The sequence below is a fragment of the Oreochromis aureus genome, linkage group 19, assembly GCF_013358895.1.
Source record: "Oreochromis aureus strain Israel breed Guangdong linkage group 19, ZZ_aureus, whole genome shotgun sequence".
NCBI lineage: Eukaryota > Metazoa > Chordata > Actinopteri > Cichliformes > Cichlidae > Oreochromis > Oreochromis aureus.
Window position 1 is genome coordinate 31,709,899 of NC_052960.1, and position 19,146 is coordinate 31,729,044.

General features: G+C 46.5%; 1 protein-coding gene and 1 long non-coding RNA gene across 2 annotated transcripts in view; both read left to right on the forward strand.

Annotated features, from left to right (window-relative positions):
* Positions 1–19,146, forward strand: part of LOC116333145 (MAM domain-containing glycosylphosphatidylinositol anchor protein 2-like) — a 209,511-nt gene that overhangs the window by 32,032 nt on the left and 158,333 nt on the right. The window lies entirely within an intron of this gene.
* Positions 2,508–4,189, forward strand: LOC120434918. Its single transcript, XR_005609429.1, has 3 exons — positions 2,508–2,624; positions 3,385–3,547; positions 3,626–4,189. It is a non-coding gene; the product is annotated as an uncharacterized LOC120434918 (long non-coding RNA).

A 19,146-nucleotide genomic window follows, 5' to 3' on the forward strand; every position in this document is an offset into this window, starting at 1 on the left:
TCAGGCTGCTGTAAATACTTTACTCTTGGTCTCCATATGACCATCTCCGGTGCACAGCTGCACCCCTGCAAACGTGACTTAAGGACAGTGTGGCGTTAAAGGGGCAGCAAGTAAAACTGCAAATGAGATGATGGTAAAAGATCAGTGGGGATTAATTTGAAATGTAAATCATGTAGCTACTCTCTTAGTGTCCAGGAAAAACAAATAAGCCGATACAGTTATTGTGCATTAAAGTGATCAGCACGACCAACAAAGGTAAATGCAGGAAAGAGGTGCTGTGTTTTGGTGCAGAACTCGGACAGTTCATATTCATCACACGGCTAGCTGCTTGCCCGTGCAGCACTGTTAGTAAATGGACTGGTTCTTATATTCACCCCTTCACACCCATAGCAGCACTTGTTTCTGTGCTTCACTGCTATCTATGTAACATTCACACACACTCACACTGCGATGGATGCATTGGAGAGTAACTTGGGCTTAGTATCTTGCGCAAGCAGACTAGAGCAGTCCGTGGTTGAACCAGCACTCTCAGAAAAATTATGGTTCTTAAATGGTTCTTCAGATGTCTTCATGGTTCTTTAAAGAACCATCATACGTCAAAGAACCTTTTTATTTTGTAGATGGTTCTTTAGGTATTGCAAATGGTTGTTTAAAGAACAAAAGGTTCTTCATCCTTAGCTATCTAAGTTTGATGGTGTAAAATGGCATAAATATTTATTCACTATAATGAGGCTGTGAATTATACTGTGTGTTTTGTTTGTGTGCATGTGTGTGCGAAGGGGGAGGGCGGGTTACCTGGCAATTACCCTTTAAGAGCAGATGGTAGGAAACTGAATATTCAAATAAAAGATAGAAATACTTGCTTAAAAATATACTGGTGGCAGGGGTGGGGGCCAAAGCCTAAAGACCCTACCCCCAACACCCCTAACCCCGCAAACCCACTGATCACAAATAATATGATAATAGAATATGGAATTTATTATTAAGACGTTTATGATTATGGTGAGTTAACAAACAGTAGACACAATGCACACATTCAAATACTGTACTTCAGTTTTAAATTTTAATAAAGTATTACTATTTTCTGCTTCAAGGCATTACTTTTGAGATTATTATATATATTAGAAAATATAGCATAATGATAATACTAGTTATTGTAAACTTTACAAACCACCCAGCAGTATGTAAAGTCAAATTATAAAATACAAGTAAATAACAATTGCACAACAGAATGTCAATGTGTTCATTACCGACACACTTATTTAGTTTTGACAAAGCGCACTGCTTAGGTAAATGATCTGAGTACTTGTTTATCACTGAGCAATTTGTTAATATGTGTTTCGAGCCAAATAAATGACAGAGAGAGAGAGAGAGAGAGAGTGATGTTAGAACACGTCGTACTATGGCAACCTCCCGAAAGAGAGGGGGGGGGTCAATCGTTGGGTTGCGCATGCGCAGACAGATTGCGCGACCGGCGGGCCTTGAACTTTTTAAGGGAAAAAACACTTTCTCACGGCCGGTGACAGCGAAGCGGATAACAGTCTTCAGTACCTGCTGGTCTTTGAAGCTCTGGATTCTGGGACTGTTGGAAAAGGTAAAACATTTTCATTAAAACCTTTTTACTGTTTTGTTTTTGTTACTCGTCATTGTAGCTTGCTGTTAATGCTGTGCTAACAATAACGGTTAGCTATGTTAGATACGTTAGCCGTTGATGTTAACGCAATTTAGTATCCGGTATACAGAAACTGTTTTCCTAACAAAACCACTGTTATAATTAAGTGAAGGTGCTCCCAACTAATTTGAACCTTTGGCTTCTAAAATATGTGGTTCTATTGCGTGCGGCGTACATAACGTAATGTCAGCTAGACTGATTAAAATTTATAATATTGTTAATGTCACTAAAATGGCACCTGGAGCCTGTTGTGATGTGAGCTCTGTGTCTGCTCTAGAAACTCTGAAATTCAGTAGATCTGAGCCGTACATTAAATACTCACATCAGCCTGTACTTTGCATTCTGTAAGAGCTGTATAAAACACAGCAATGCATAAGTGTTTTGAATGAATAGAAATGTGACACATTAGAAGGTGTGTCTGTTACTGTTACTGTATAACTTATTTTCGGACTAGTTAACAAATTATGCTCCGGTCATTTGATGTTACCAGGATGGATGTCCTTTTGTAATATAGTTAAATTTTCTTTGTACATTTCATTTATCCACCATCGTACATTAAGCCAAGAAGAGGTCATTATACTAACAAGAGGTATCAACACTGGGCCAAAGTTCAGCACGTGGTTAAAGTTTGTAATCCAGCCAGGGTGTAAATATCGCTCAGCAGCCAGTCATAGAGCTGAAGCAGGTAGCATCAAAACATAAATCTACTCTACCTGGCTTAAATCACAAGACCACCTCTGACTGAAAAGCTGTAGATTTTTCTTGTTTGCACAAATTAATTCAGATTCACACTAACTCTTTTCACAGCTCCAACAAATTGAGGAAGAGGAGGAGAAAACAATTAGATTGAATTACAATTGGATGGAAGTCGAGGACAAGGAGGAGGAAGCTTAGGATGAGGAGGAAGAAAAGCAGCAGGAGCATCTTTAGGGATCTCTATGATGTCATTGAGGTTTGTTTCATTAATATTGTCCTCTCACAAAGAAAGATGACTTCTTTTAGTTCACCTACTTCCTGTATTAAATAGTGATGTGCAAAATGTTGTGGAAAACCACGGAGCAGGCACGTATAGTGCATCTGCAGGTAAATGAACATCAAATCTCTCAGACTAAAATCTGTATTATACTTTTAGTCTTAAGAACATATGTTGTATATTTATCACCCTTATGATAAAACCCATGTCAGCCATTGGTTTATGGACTTTGTATTTTGAAGCCTCAACATTTGCTTTATTGCTATTCCAATGTTTTTTGTGAGCCTTTTGGGACCATATTAGGACGAGGGATCAGAATCTGGAGTCGTGCACACTACTGTTTCATTTAGCGTGTATCTATAAGATTTGTACAGCAGATCCAAGTTGTGCCTTGAAAACAGGAACGTTGTCTGCATAGAGGAGAACTTTAATAGCAGGCTTGTACAAAGTGAGGCTTTGTGCTCACATTTGCTGCAAACTCTCGTTTTAATTCTGTTTTCCTGTTTTGATGCAGAATTCACTTGAAATCAGGGAAGAACTGGACTAGTTTTTTATAATTTGTTCTTGTGAATTAATTGTGTATCACATACATTTGATTTGACTTTCTGCGAGACAACAGTCGTCCGCTGGCCAAAAAAGTTTTCCAAATACCTCCACCTGATCAAACCTGGATTTAGGAAACAATAGCAAAAAAATCTGCACCTCCTGCTTCACATGCAATTTGCGTTTGTGTGTTCAGAGGCGGCGGCGAGAGGGGAGACCTCGGCTCATCCAGCTGGACAGCCTGACCAGGAGGAGTCGAACATTAACTCGGCTCTTCCAGGGCACCCTGCAGACTCGGCTGCTGGCAACACTGGGATGACGTGAACGCCAAACAGGAGTCCATCACAGGTCGACTGCAGGTATGCGAGTCAGACCTTCTGAGGAGGGTTTCAGTTTTCTCTCTTCTTTATAATTGACCCTTGTTTTCTCTGTCTCAGCTCCTTGTCTCAGAGTGGGAGGGATTTGAAGCACAAAGGGAGGAGCTTGTCATTTGGTTGGCTGATATGGATGTCCGCCTGAGTGAGGTTGACCAGCTGACAGGAAACACCTGTGAAAAACTGAAACAACTGCAGGTGTGGGGTTGTTTTGATATGACATATATTTGATATGATACATACGTCAGAGACATTATCCTAAACTGGACTAACAAAGAACCAGGAGTCCAACATGAAACTTGCCTTACATAACGCTGAAGTTCATTGATCATTTTAATCATAAAGTTGTTGTTGAAATATTTTTACTGAACATGCAAACATCTGCTGATGAAAATGTGTTGATTTATTGGTCTGTTATGAAGCTATTGCTATTTCTAATGTGTTTTTATCACTTTCTGATGTTTTATTAATTAAACAATACATGTATTAATTTTTGTTTTATCTATAGATATAGTATTTATATATATTTGTTTATAGTATAGTAAAAATGTTTAATTATTACTGTTTAAATGACTAATATGTGACATGTATTAGTAGTGATGTTGTGCTGAGGGTTAAAATGCCTTTTTGTCTTTTGGTATACTACGAAATGGCAATAAACCATTAATATATGTCTATGCTGTGCTCGTATTTATTTTACCCTACTCATATTCAATTTATGTTACATTTTATTTTGAAAGATTTAAAATGGTTCTTTAAAGAACCACTTTTGGTTCCAGTTGGCACCTTTATTTTTCTGAGTGCAGCCTTCTGATTGGTAGATGACCTTGCACATCACACACCTGATCGTTTGTTCAGATCGAGGTCGGCTCACATTCATACGGAGCTCCCTGAGGCGCATCGGAGAAAAAACACTTAAATGCACTTGATCTGGCATTTAAGGTCTTTTGATTTAAGTCCGTGCTCTTCCAGGTGTGTAGTGAAACTTGGAAACAACCACACCTGTGGGAGAGATTCATCCAGTTTTGAGCTTGGCCTAAACCACGAGATGAAATCAGTGGCTGAGGTGAGAGATTAGGCTTATATTAAAGCTTGGGTTACAGTAAAGATTAGGTTCAGATTATAGGTTAGTGCTGCAGGTTTAGGTTAGGGTCATATTACGCTCAGGTTAAGGTTAGGCTTAGTTAAGCTTTGGTCTGGGCTTGTTTCCAGAATGATTGAGAGTGCGCTCTCTGAACAGACTGAAGCATGTGCGCATGCATGTGTGGCGAGGAGCTGCTCCAGATAGAAATCTGCATATTCTCCTCTTTGAGGAAATAATTAACTGTCCATATTTGACCTGCTCTTACTCTACGTTCTCTGGGCAGTCGGGATTAATTATGATTGTTTGATCATTACCCTTTGTCTCCCAGCTGTGCAGCATTTTTCTCACAGATACAAAACACCCCTGCCCTCTCTCCCCCTCTCTCATTCTCCCTCCCGATGAGTTCCTGTGTTTATCAAGCCATTAGCTGTTGGTTTACTGTGTTAATAAGTGTTAATGTGCCATAATGAGAACAAAGCACCGCAGATTACTGGAAGCACTGTTGGCCCGCCTCCCATCTCCTGTCAAGAGGCTGTGCAGCGGAGAAGGAGGAGGAAGGGGAGGAGAAAGAGCAGCATGACTCAGGTTACCATGTCAAGTCTGCTGCTCAGAAATATGACCAACTAGGAGGCATGAGAAGATGAAGACCTGGTCTGAGCTTCTTCTTCACTACACGTGTCTTTTAGCGTGGGAGCATGCTGCACATTCATGCTGTACGGTACACAGCATAATAAGTGTCAACATTTCCTTTCCACATTCAGTTCTCTGCAGAATTACTTTCCATATAGCAGTAACAGTGGTACAGTGCTGATGCAGTTCTAAGGTCATAGCAGCTTCCAGTTTGGATTCAGGAGACAGACACTATCTCTACTTTTAAGATTAGGCTTCAAACTTTCCTTTTTGCTAAAGCATATAGTTAGGGCTGGACCAGGTGACCCTGAATCCTCCCTTAGTTGTTTTCATATTGTCTTCCTCCAACCAGCCGCCCCTCCCTGAGCCTGGCTGTGCTGGAGGTTTCTTCCTGTTAAAAATGAGTTTTTCTTCCCATTGTCACCAAAGTGCTTGCTCATAGGGATCATCTGATTGTTGGGTATTTTCTGTTTTCTTTATATTATTGTCAGGTCTTTACCGTACTGACTGTTGCTGTGATTTGGTGCTGTATAAATAAAATTAAAGCCCCTCTGGTGGAAGTCTGCTGGTCCTGCTCCATCATGGGAGGGCTAGAGGTGCAAATGTGGACAACAAAAGGCCCAGGTAGCAACAGACACGCACCTTGGGAGAAATACAAGCCGTGTTACAACTCATACTGAAAATCCATGGACCATATCGGCCATGTCGAGGTTCACAGTTTGCTTCTCATTTTCCATAAAATTCAGTCGCAGATGGATTTAGGAATTTAATGGTTAACCATTTGATAAACCTGGGCTGTGCTGTCTGTGGGACATTTAAGACCCTTTAAGTTCATAAACGTTTCAAACGTCGGTGTGCAGTCGGTGTGTTTGTGTTGCTACTTGCAGCTTGCTGTTCGTGAGCAGGGGAGCAGCGACAGACAGTGATGCATCACGGCTCTGTGAGCATCTCTGCGTGTCTACCAGCCAGCGTGATGACTTTGCTTTTCCACTAAACATTTGGGTGAAGAAGTTAACCAACGTGTCTGCTCGCATCTACTCTGGGTGGGCTTGGCTGTGCTGAGCAGTGGAGGAGAAGTAACATCTCCAAAGGAAGAGGAGGCAGTAAACTGAGAGAAGAAGAACTCCTCAGGTGTCGCTTTCCTCATGTCAAGTGTTGATGGATTAGAGAGGCCACCCAGCGAGTAGCTGCAGCATTTCTAACCCTCAGCATTTCAGATGTTCCCACCACTGAATCATGTCTGTGACGGGACAGTTACCACACTTTACTCTCATGTCTCTTACTGTTTGTTATCTTGTATTTAGGGCAGAGAAATGGAAATATGTCAGAAATGATCTCTGATATGTGAAACTCCAAGTTACAGCTACAGATGTTTTACACGTGGTTTTTTTTATTGTGTCTGTCTTTCTGGACGCGTGGACAATAACCTGCTGCTGCTGAAGAGGGCCGAGCATTGTTGCCTTCCTTCTGGGCTGATAGAGCTGCAGCACACGAGTCAGCTTTCATCGCAGTTCTAGTGCTCCCATCCCAGAAATCGACTTATTGTATTCAAGTTCTCATTTGTTTCTGTTGAGCATCCAAATCTCACACATACTCATTCTTACCAGGTAAATTCAGGTAGGCCGGAATTCCCCCAAACTCTGATTTTAATAGTCCTTCACTGCGGGGTGATCTCTGAAAGATTCACCAAGCATCACCTGTGAGGATCCTAAGGGAGGTTTGTGCTCCTCAGCTGGAGGTAAGACAGCCTCTGACAGGCTGTGTGATGCATGTGTAAGCGTGTCACATTGATCTTGTGTATGAGTGTTACTGCGTGTTTGGCTGTGATTCATATGGAGGCAGAGGAAGTTTATGTCCTCTCAGTCATCACCTGACACAGATATATATCCCGTGTGTGCGTGAATCAGCGTTACAGAGCACACTTAGTCACACGAGCTGCTCGGAGAACTGTACGCCTCGCAGCACGAGCACAGGTAGTCATGTGTGCTGAAAACGTCTCATGGAAGATTTAATCCATCATAATGAGCCTCGGACAGAAGGGGGCGTTTAAACCGACCTCCCTGTGTGCCGTTTCCATGCAGTCACTTCTCCGTTTGTGGACAGTCTTTATTTTAGAAACAGGTGCTGTTTAAACCCCCGAACAGGCCACTGATGAACCTCACGGGTAAGATTTGAGCTAGTTTGTATTTAACCACACACTAAACAAACATCATTTCAGAAACTAGAGGAAGTTCTCTTTCAGTTCAAGTACCTTATCTGAAAATTGATGTCACGGTCCTGGGTCGGTTCGACCCAGCATTTTGAGTTCCTTAGGTTTTGGTTTATCTTTGCATTATGGATTAGTTCTTATTCTTTGGTGATACTGTTTTGATTATAATTATATCCTGATTCTTTAGCCATCCTATGATGATGATGATGATGATGATGATTATTATTATTATTTCTGGTTTAGGTTTTGTTATTTGTTCTCCTAGTGTTAAGTCCGTGCTCCCCTGTTCTGTGTGATCCCTACCTGTGTATCCCCTCTGTAAAGCCCGCCCGCGTCTCTGAGTCGGTGTCTTCGCGTGTGTTTTGAGTTTCCTGTTTTATTGTGAAGATCTGTCTTATGCCAGTATGTTCAGTTTGCGTTTCCCCCTCCTCGTCTTGTCAATCACAATCAGCTGTGCCTCCCGCCTGTGTATAGTTTCCTCATTCCCTTCTGTGTATTTATTGTGCGTGTTCACTTGTGTTAGTTGCTAGTCCGTCTGTGTTACTTCCATGCGTGTTCCTCCTAGAGTCATCCGTTCAGGTTCGTTCTGTTAGTCACTCCCAGTGTAGGTCACCTTTAGGTTTTGTTTTTGCTTGCCATGTTTCTGTTTGTGCCACCGTTGTGTTAATAAAAGCTCGCTCACATCCAAGCCAGTGCCTGCGTCTGGATCCTGTCTCTCACTCACCACACGTCTGCCCCCACAGCCGTGACAGTACGGACTAGCCACTATGGATCCAGCGGCACTGGATTATTCCGAGGAGCTCCGCGGTGATATAATTTACTCCGTGGAGAAACTGATCAACCTTTGGCTCACTTTTGAGGGGAGTGAACTGTGCCAAGCTATAGCTCACCGGCTACAGCGTCTGGTCTCCGGTCTCCCCTGGTTGCTCTCTTCACTTCACCCGCTCTTTCAGAATTTCATTGTGAACGAGCTCCACCTTCACCCAGCCACTACCGACCGCCTGCTCAGCTCGACGGAGGATGTGCGACCCGCACCGCCGGATCTGGAGTTACCCGGCCCGTCGGAGCTGACTTCGAGCAGAAAGCGACGACTGCGCCGCTGGCGCGTCACCCCACAGCCGGATGTTGGGACTTCAGATATGCCGGCTGTGGTGAGTGGAAAAGACGCTTTTTCTGTTTCCTCGGACTTAGCGACAGTTTATTCAGGGGTTTTCTACGCAGCCGATGAGCATAATGGTGTTTTCCCTGGCTCACCTGCTACTGTTGCCAATAAGACTGTACTTCCTGAGACCTTAGCTGCTTTAGAGATGGTTACTCTCTCCAGGGCCTCCCCAGAGGCTGAGTTACAACCCTCCGCCCACTCTGGACCCCTGGAGGCTAAGAACCCAGCTAAGGACTGCACCTGGCTGTCGCTGCTTGAGCAGGATCAGTGCTCTGCCCAGCTGCAGTCTGCTCTGTGTTTGCCAGAGGCCTGTGCGCCTGCTGATTTTGTTTCGTCCCGGCCAGAGGCCTCCGTGCCTGCTGGTTTTGTTTCGTCCCGGCCAGAGGCCTCCGTGCCTGCTGGTTTTGTTTCGTCCCGGCCAGAGGCCTCCGTGCCTGCTGGATTTGTTCCGTCCCGGCCAGAGGCCCGTGCGCCTGCTGGATTTGTTCCGTCCCGGCCAGAGGCCCGTGCGCCTGCTGGATTTGTTCCGTCCCGGCCAGAGGCCCGTGCGCCTGCTGGTTTTGTTTCGTTCCAACCAGAGGCCTCCGTGCCTGCTGGTTTTGAGACCGATAATAAAGACATTGGTTCTTCTGCTCCTGTAATGGACTTTACTAGAACTGCCATTTCTGCGGCAGCTTTACCTCCCAATGACTGTCCCCTCTCTGCTGCCTCCGGGTCAGGAGTTATATTGACTGAAGCTGTTAGCTCAAAAACTGTGAACTCTCTGTCACCTACAGGCCCTGTGCCCGTTACTAGTGTCAAACAAACTGTTGTAGTTGAGCCTGCGCCTCCACCGATCAGTATTTTTGCCTCTCGTTTGCTTCAACCAGTACCACCTTCAGCTCACTCAGCCGCCCAGCAGCCACCTGCAGTGTCGCCTATAGTTCAGCCTGCAGTGTCGCCTATAGTTCAGCCTGCAGTGTCGCCTATAGTTCAGCCTGCAGTGTCGCCCTCAGCCGTCCACGCCTGCAGCTCTGGCCTCGTCCACGCCTGCAGCTCTGGCCTCGTCCACGCCGCCGCCGCCTGCAGCGCCTCCAACTTCCACGCTTCCGCCGCCTGCAGCGCCTCCGACTCCGGCTTCCACGCCGCCGCCGCCGCCTGCAGCCTCTTCATTCTCATCATCCTCGCCAGCTGCAGCCTCTTCATCCTCGCCTTCAGCGTCGCCTGGTCCAGCTCCGGCTTCAGCTGCCTCATCCTCGCCTGGTCCAGCTCCGGCTTCAGCTGCCTCATCCTCGTCTGGTCCAGCTCCGGCTTCAGCTGCCTCATCCTCGTCTGGTCCAGCTCCGGCTTCAGCTGCCTCATCCTCGTCTGGTCCAGCTCCGGCTTCAGCTGCCTCATCCTCGTCTGGTCCAGCTCCGGCTTCAGCTGCCTCATCCTCGTCTGGTCCAGCTCCGGCTTCAGCTCCAGCGTCGCCTGCAACAGCCTCGTCTGGCCCGGCTTCAGCGTCTGTTCCTGCCTCGTCAGCTGGAGGGCCCGAGGAGCCCGTCCAGCCCCAAGACTCGTCAGCTGGAGGTTCAGGAGAACCTAGCCAGCTTCCTGCCTCGTCAGCTGGAGGACCTGAGGGGCCCGTCCGGCCACCAGCCGCTCCACCACCAGCTTCATCCACACTGCCTGCAGCAGCAGCTTCAGCTTCACCCACGCCGTCGCCTGGTCCAGCTTCTGCTTCACCGTCGTCTGGCCCAGCCTCCGCATCAGCTTCATCAGCTTCGTCTGGCCCAGCCCCCGCCTCAGCTTCCTCTTCAGTTTCACCTGGTCCAGCCTCTGCCTCTGCTTCGCCTGGCCCGGCTTCGCGTTCAGCTTCTGCCTCGCCTGGCCCGGCTTCAGCTTCAGCGTCTGCTTCGCCTGGTCCAGCTTCGCCGTCGTCTGGTCCAGCCTCTGCTTCGCCGTCGTCTGGTCCAGCCTCTGCTTCGCCTTCGTCTGGTCCAGCCTGTGCTTCGCCTTCGCCAGTCCAGCCCTCTGCCTCGTCCGCTGGAGGGCCCGAGGAGCCCGTCCAGCCTTCTGCCTCGTCCGCTGGAGGTTCAGGAGAACCTAGCCAGGTTCCTGCTTCATCATCCTCGCCGGCTGCAGCTTCATCCACGCCACCTGCAGCAGCCTCCTCATCAGCTGTATCAGCGCCGCCTGTAGCAGCAGCAGCAGCAGCTCCGTTCACGCCGCCAGCAGCAGCTTCATCATCCGCTTCAGCGCCGCCAGCAGCAGCTTCATCATCCGCTTCAGCGCCGCCAGCAGCAGCTTCATCATCCATGCCTGGTCCTGCAGCAGCCTCGTCCGGTCCAGCCTCTGCCTCGGCCTCGTCTGGTGCTGCAGGGATCACGCCACCTTCAGGTCCCAAACTGCCGCCTCGACATCATCGGTCATTTGTCAGGCTGCTTGTTGGGCATCATCACCACCGTGGCCAGCCTCCGGACTTCCGTAGCCGCCCCCGCCTTCCGCGTGGACGACCACCTGAACGCCGCCACTGCCTTCCGCGTGGCCGACCTGAGGACTTGCTCTGCCGCCGCCGCCGCCATGCGCACGGGCGGCCCCCAGAACTGTTTGCCTGCCGTTGCCGTCCGCACGGCCGCCCCCCGGAACTGTTTGGCCGTCGTCGCCGTTGCCGTTCATGCGGCCGGCCTCCGGACCTGCCCCGCTGCCGCTGCCTTTCGCACGGTCGGCCTCCGGAACTGAACTGTTTTGGCCTCCTGCACTGTCGGCCTCCGGGTCGGCCCCCTGAACTGTTTCTGTATCTGTTTTCCTTGACCATCGGGGTTTTTGGTTTGTTTTTGGACTCTGTCCCTCCGTCCTGGACCCCCGCCACCCGCCCTGGTCGGGTTGTTTTCTGTTTTTTGGTCGATTTTTGTGTTTCTGTTGGGCTGTCTGGAGCCAGCCCTTGAGGGGGGGGGGGGGTACTGTCACGGTCCTGGGTCGGTTCGACCCAGCATTTTGAGTTCCTTAGGTTTTGGTTTATCTTTGCATTATGGATTAGTTCTTATTCTTTGGTGATACTGTTTTGATTATAATTATATCCTGATTCTTTAGCCATCTGATGATGATGATGATGATGATGATGATGATGATGATGATGATTATTATTATTTCTGGTTTAGGTTTTGTTATTTGTTCTCCTAGTGTTAAGTCCGTACTCCCCCTGTTCTGTGTGATCCCTACCTGTGTATCCCCTCTGTGTAAAGCCCGCGTCTCTGAGTCGGTGTCTTCGCGTGTGTTTTGAGTTTCCTGTTTTATTGTGAAGATCTGTCTTATGCCAGTATGTTCAGTTTGCGTTTCCCCCTCCTCGTCTTGTCAATCACAATCAGCTGTGCCTCCCGCCTGTGTATAGTTTCCTCATTCCCTTCTGTGTATTTATTGTGCGTGTTCACTTGTGTTAGTTGCTAGTCCGTCTGTGTTACTTCCATGCGTGTTCCTCCTAGAGTCATCCGTTCAGGTTCGTTCTGTTAGTCACTCCCAGTGTAGGTCACCTTTAGGTTTTGTTTTTGCTTGCCATGTTTCTGTTTGTGCCACCGTTGTGTTAATAAAAGCTCGCTCACATCCAAGCCAGTGCCTGCGTCTGGATCCTGTCTCTCACTCACCACACGTCTGCCCCCGCAGCCGTGACAATTGACTTTTGTTATACCCAAAGTGCGAGATGCAAGCCGGAGCCCATCACCAGTGACAGGGTATGCATTGTCTGCACGGATATTTCCTGTGAGATTCAGACTACTTCAAACGCTTGGTTTCAGGATACTTCCTCTACTTGTGGTTCTGGCTGATGGTAGCAGTTAGATATACCTCAGCTGTTATATACAGTATATACCTCTAGCTGTTCAAACTTTCTGTCTGCAAACGGCAGCCAATCAGAGTTGGTGGCTTCAAAGGGAGAGAAGCCAAAACTCTTTATTTTCCTCCTCAGATGGAAAACCAGGTGCTGCAAAGCACACAAAAGGAATTTACATTTCAGGAAAGTGCTAGGTGTGACAAGGGAAGCAAAACCAGACACAGACTTTCAAAGTAAAACAGGAAATAACACAGAGACGCGGAATTGACAAGGGGACACAGCAGACAGGGGAGACAGAGCAACTATGCAACACAGAGACATAAACCATAAGACAGAGAACTCTAACAAAGAAACCAAAAGACTAGAAATTATAAATAATATCAAAAATCAAAGTTCAATAATAATGCAAAACTCAAAACTCTGGGTCGATGACCCAGGTACCCTAACAGGAGGTTGTTTTAATTCCTCACCGGATTGCAGGACTGGAGTGAGCAGGGCAGATAATATTGCAAGTAGCCATTGTCCCCTACAGTCTAAATGAGTCCAATGGCATGCATCCTTGTAAAAAGCTGCAGCTGGTGGGAAATGAGGGCTGGCTGAGTGAAGAAGTTGAGAAGATGTGATTTGTGTCGCGAGGATCAACTGTTGGGCTTTCAGGAGCGCGTCAATCAAAGAAAGAGCAAATGTGCCGCAGCATCGCAGCGCCTCATCTTCAGCAGCTGAAATCCCACCTTGGGGAGACTCATCTCTCCCAGTGTGAGGATTAAGGCCATATTTGGAGAATAATACATCGTGTACAATGTGCTTATGTAAGCTGTCAGCATGTGAGTGTGCAGGCTTGTCCAGGCTCCATCCACCAGGACATGACAGAGGCGAAGTCTGAGGGAACAGGTGAAGGTGACAAGTTCAACACGTTGTCATCGCTAACCGACACCAAATGTTGTAACTGAACATCAGGGTCAGGTTGCAGCAGCTGATTGTGAATCCACAGTTGTGTGTAAAGTCTTCCATCTTCCTACTGAACTGTGTCGCAGCTGTCAAACATTAGAAAACTCTTAAAGGTCTTCTTGCTGTCGCTAAATTTTCACCCTCCAACTGAGAAGAGTTGTATTAAACGGTATTAAATTAGAATCCCAGGCAAGCTGTGCAGCGCTCTCTGAGCACTCAGATACAGTAGCTGTGTCCCAAAACGTCGGCTGCATCCTTCAAAGATGGCATTTGAAGGCCAATTACGTCACAGCGACGAAGGCTGTCCCAATTGGTCGCCTCCTTCAAATGCGGCTGACAAATGCGTCCATCATTTCCCCGAATTTGAAGGATGGGTCGGGTGTATCCTTTGTGGCCCACCATATCCCAGAATTCATAGCGTGGCCCAGCCAATTCGTTTCCAACAATGGCGGCCGCTACTAAGTTTTAATATCACTCTTATTAATCTTTCTGGGTCACAAAATAAACTTTTAGCATATTTTCAGGCTGTGTAAACTTCAAATATCTGCTCAGTTTATCAAGACATCGCATTTTTGCAAAAGCACTCCGACGTTTTCGGAGATGTCTGTTACCTACCAGCTCGATAGCTAGCTGGGAGCTCGAGGGTCAATGGAGCCGTCGAGAACAGCGAACTCCCGGCACATCATTTTCAGATCACCGCGGACTTTCGCTACTCAGGTTAAACATTATTAGATTAGATTAGACTAAATAAAACTTTATTAATCCCTCGGGTCGGTTCCTCCGGGGTTTTCACACAGCTGAATAAACGTCAAACAGAAAACTGATTAAACAGAAGTGTGAGATGGTCGAGAGTTTACGCCAGTGTCCTGTTACATTTTAGATAGCAAGGAGCAGACGGCCGAGACAGCGGTGACGCAGATCTGAAGGCTAGACCGTCCCATTTCACAGCCTCGCACTTCCGGCCTCGGTCATCGAAGGACCCGGCCCACGTAGACCGCGAAGGCCGGGTCCTCCGAAGGATGCGGCCTAGGTTTTGGAACACACATAGTAGAACAGCACTATACAAGCACCAGTCTATATTTTAAAGGTACACTGGTTGAAATCTCACCACTAGATGTCAGTAGATGCAGATTGCAGTCCACTGTATTGTATTTTCGCACTCCTATGAATTCAAGTGCGTAATCCTAGTGACTCTTTGTATATGTAAAATCTACACCCAGTATATTTCTAGGGTGTGGGTTCTCCGTGTGTAGAGATCAGTCTCTATACTCCATACTACGGTGGGACTCACATAAACATAAAGACTGTTTCCACAGATAGATTTGATTCAACCTTAAGGCAGTCAGGCAGGGGGATGAACCTAAAGACCAAGTAAACAGACTCAGCTGGAGGTTCTGGAGGTTGACAATCCAACAAATCCACCACAGGACCCACCCATGTGTTCTCGAACCAAACATGGCCGACATCCAGGAGCTCTCTGGGCAGCAACATTTGTTCTGAAGACGAAGAAACTACAAGAAACTGTTCAGAGAATGGAGACAGGTGTAGAGACTCCAGCAGGCCCACCGTGGTTGGATTAAAGGGGACCAACTGTGTCCTTATATTTCTGTCATGCTGTTACAATGGTGGACGCTCAGATACTGAGGTCAGAATATGTTCAGTTAATGGCTGTGAGCTTGGGCCTCCTGTCAGTGAGAGAGGAGTCTCATTATGTGGTTTATGAATATTCAAGAAAAAACTTTATATACACACATCACTAAGTAACTGTGGAGTTACTGAATATTTTTAAAACTTCTTTCAATGGTAGCAGCAGCTAACAGGATCGTTACTCACTCGTCTGCACTCATACAGAGTTTTTCACAGACCGAGGTGGTGTTTGCACTTTTGATCCCGTCTGTACTTTGTTACAGTTTTCACCAAAAACATGTCCCCAACACACATCTAGAGCAGCAAGCAACAACAATACCAAGTACAAATACAGACATGTATGTTATCGGTAATTTAACAAACAATATTACCTCATAGTATTAGTATGTATATATGAGCATGCCATCCATCATACATGAAGCATTAAAAGCTGAAAGATCCATTTTGTTGTGAGTAATGACTAAAATGATCTATTGACTGATCACAAATAAAACACATTGATCCATCGTTCCAACCATCAGTTTTCTAATCACGTCGTCAGGGTCATGGGGGCTGAAGCCTGTCACAGCTGTCTGATCCATCACAGCACTAAGACACAGGCAGCCACTCACACTCATACCTGTGGTCAGTTTGGATTTGCCCATGAGTTTAACCCCGTGCTTATCTGTGGACGGTGGGAGGAGCCTGGAGTAAATAACAAACAACTGAGCAAATAACTGGAAATTCTGCCTCTTCCCGGCGTTCAGGTTCGACTCACATGATTGGATTTGCGTTAGAGTGGAATGAATGGACACGTCTATATATTTGCCCACTCGTCTGTCTGTGTGTCCCTTGCTTTGCTCCCTGAGATGATAACACTGTGAAAATGAACATTTTCTCCCTGACTGCTCCGCTCCTCCATTTGTGCTGTCGGTATCTCGCCCGTCTCTCTTCTCTCTCTGTCAGAGAAGATGAATGCTCGTCACATCATCAGCACGCTGATGATGTGAGATACGTGTGGGGTGTCAGCAGCTCTGTGGATATCAGGGCCAGCAGGCAGAGGGTCCCCACGCTGAGTAGGATGTTTCCAAAAGGAAACCAGAGAAAACAGCCTGTTCTTCCTCATGCCAGATTATTGGAGGAGCTCGGAGTGTGATGTCAGATGGGATGTTAGTTTACATCACAGGAAGTGAAGGCCTCGCTCAAAGGAGACCAGAGAAAAGCTCTTATCTTCACATTCAGCCCAGTAGGTGCAACTTTAGTCAGTTTGTTTGGAAGAAGGTAAAGGGGTAGGATGATATCATCCTACAGGACATCTACAGCCTCTTCAGATAAGAGTACCCCCCTCTCTACTAGGACCTCTAAAACATGTGAGAAGTCCCCGAGCCTCATTAAGGACCTCCTTTCCACCAGGTCATCCTCACAGTGTCTCAAACATTGTCAGAGACTCTTCAGTGCTCTTGGCTTTGTCCTTTGGGTGTGCCCTCTTGGTAAGCTCTAGAAGCTTCCTCTGGGGCTCTGGAACCTTCTCTATTCTTCTCTCACTCTTTTTCTTTTCCTTTGAAATTTCCCCAGCAAACCTCTCAAATGCAAGATCGTAATTTCTTTCCAGGAAATGTCATAAAGTCGTTAACGTTTGCCAGAAACATCTAAATGTTCTAATAGGTATTCAGTATTTCCAGTAACCTGAGCCTGAGGCTACATCTTTAACAAAAACTGGAAATGTCTCAAGGACTGCTAGAACCCTCATGAGAACACTTTCTGCTGTAGAACGTTAAGAGCAGCGGCCCAACGAGCTTTTAAACTCTCAAAGAACTTTTTACTCAAGGATTCCCAGACAACGTTAACCTCTCTCAGCTCCCAGGAAGCTCTGAAGGTGGCCATGAAATATTTTCAAAAACCTCCAAAAAACTGTTTTTGAATTCAATTCAGTTTTATTTATACAGCACCAAATGACCCCCTATGAGCAAGCACTTTGGTGACAGTGTGAAGGAAAAATCTTTTAACAGGAAGAAACCTCCGGCAGAGCCAGGCTCAGGGAGGGGCGGGGCCATCTGCCTCCTGTTGGGGGTGAGTGGATGAAGACGGGACAAAGACACACTGTGGAAGAGAGCCAGTCATTAAAAATACCTAATAATGAAATGCAGAGAGGTGTTTTAACACATGGTGAGGTTTAACTGTTAAAATCTTCTGGACGTTTGGCGTTTCCCAAAGAACCGCGTTGTCTTTTCAATGACTCGTGAACCCGACTCGCACCTGAGCAGTCGCAGCGCCCTGGTGGTCGTTAGGGCACATGGTGACTTTCTACATATTAAACTGTGATGACTCAGTCAGCCAATAACATGTGGTCGCACAACAGTGAATTATGTTTTGCTTCCACTCTCCCGTCTCCTTGTGTCTCATTAAGTATGCAGAAACAGCCTCGTGCTGCCAGCCAATTGGAAGTCTGGTGTTATTTTTAACCGTCCCACTGACTGAGCACATTTCTTTGAGAAATCCTCCACTTACATAACAGATGGGGGGGTGAAGCCTGAGATCAGAGAGGGAAAAAAGTCGACTTTTAGAGTGAACCTGTGCCCAGAGACATATTTAGATGCGGGACAGGAAGTGTTTTTATCTAGCTTCATGTCTATTTCCTCCATTTCTCCTTTTGATATAAATAAATGAAAACTGGATGAAATAGCTGCGGAGCCTCACTTCACTCTGCGTGTAGACCTAAGGAGTCAGACCAGGTCCCAGATCGTTCAGCTGTAAGTGGATGTGGTTCAGAGTCTGCGGTTAGCTTGCTGAACACAAACAGGGCAGCAGACTCTGTGTGGTTAGTTCACTGTCTGTAGGAAGAACAGGACAGCTGAATGTCTGTGGTTAACTCCATGACTAGAAGAGCACTGTAGTAACAGCAGCACAGCCTGTGTTGTGTACACTGTCAGTAACAATGTTTGTGGTTAGCATCCATGAACAAACCTCAAATATTTGTCATATAATAACATGAACAGTGTGAAGACTGATTTCCCATCATGATTGGGTCCTTACATATCCATATAAACCAGGTCAGAGGTCTCAGCTAAACTGTGACAAGCTGTCATCTACACACATAATTAACATGCACAACATCTGCTGTATGAACTGACACATGCATGCACACACTCACACAGAGCTACACACAACACGAGGCCGCAGAGAGCAGCTCTGCTCTGCTGGAGGATGACACACACACACACACACACACACACACACACACACACACACACACACACACACACACAGAAACAGCGAGTAAATCAGGGTGAGCTCCTGCTGCACTCGAAGACTTGCTGCTCTACTGTATAGGCCTGAGGCTGACTGTGTGCGAGCTTGCTTTACTCGTGTTGTGGGGACTTGAAGTGGTTTACAGCAGTCCAATGCTGGAATCGGATGACATCAGCAAATGATACCAGGTGCTGGTTTTTCTCTGTGGTGTAAATTTCGCACCGGCCAAATGTTCAAAACTGTGAGATGAAGAGCTAAATGGGAATAATACAGTGTTTTGACTTTGGCCTTGACCTTGACCAAGCAGACTTGGTAATATCCCGTGTTACTCTACAGGGAGTGCAGAATTATTAGGCAAATGAGTATTTTGTCCACATCATCCTCTTCATGCATGTTGTCTTACTCCAAGCTGTATAGGCTCGAAAGCCTACTACCAATTAAGCATATTAGGTGATGTGCATCTCTGTAATGAGAAGGGGTGTGGTCTAATGACATCAACACCCTATATCAGGTGTGCATAATTATTAGGCAACTTCCTTTCCTTTGGCAAAATGGGTCAAAAGAAGGACTTGACAGGCTCAGAAAAGTCAAAAATAGTGAGATATCTTGCAGAGGGATGCAGCAGTCTTAAAATTGCAAAGCTTCTGAAGCGTGATCATCGAACAATCAAGCGTTTCATTCAAAATAGTCAACAGGGTCGCAAGAAGCGTGTGGAAAAACCAAGGGGCAAAATAACTGCCCATGAACTGAGAAAAGTCAAGCGTGCAGCTGCCAAGATGCCACTTGCCACCAGTTTGGCCATATTTCAGAGCTGCAACATCACTGGGTGCCCAAAAGCACAAGGTGTGCAATACTCAGAGACATGGCCAAGGTAAGAAAGGCTGAAAGA